Raw genomic sequence first — 521 nt, 5'->3', positions numbered from 1 at the left:
AGTACAAGTTTAGTCTTCATCAAGATCAGGGATGTCTTGAGAATGATATGGTGGCATCCAATCAGGAGTAGTTTAGTGAGTCATCTGATGAGAAACTGACCCGTCAACTGTCCAATCAAGCTCCGGACACACGGGACCAGCAACAACCACAAGACACAAACAGCCAGGACCACAGCGAGCGTCGTGAGACGTGGAGATGAGCGTTTCTTTCCACTTGCCAAACGTCCCCTCAACCCGTGACGTCACCTCATTGTCCACTCCTGCATTGTCCTTCAGTTCAACAGCTAAGGTGTCAAGCTCGGTCACAGCAGGTGTGAAGGTGCCATCCGGAGCAGTGTTATTTGGAGCGTATGTGCGACAGGAGCTGCCAAACATCACACAAACGCCGCCTTGTTCAGCCAACAGCAGATCCAGGGCCGTGCGGTTTTACCACGCCACTAGGCTGGCAGCATGTACCTGCTCACCCAAAGCTGCCAGGGCTTCACGTGTGGAGTTTACATAGTGTTGATGGTTATAATAGA

Source organism: Seriola lalandi, unplaced genomic scaffold, assembly GCF_002814215.2.
Source record: "Seriola lalandi dorsalis isolate HSWRI2012SDOR001 ecotype SW California unplaced genomic scaffold, Sedor1 jcf7180002054963, whole genome shotgun sequence".
Classification (NCBI taxonomy): Eukaryota; Metazoa; Chordata; class Actinopteri; order Carangiformes; family Carangidae; genus Seriola; species Seriola lalandi.
The sequence above is the reverse complement of the archived record's forward strand: the minus strand, read 5'-3'. Positions refer to the sequence as shown.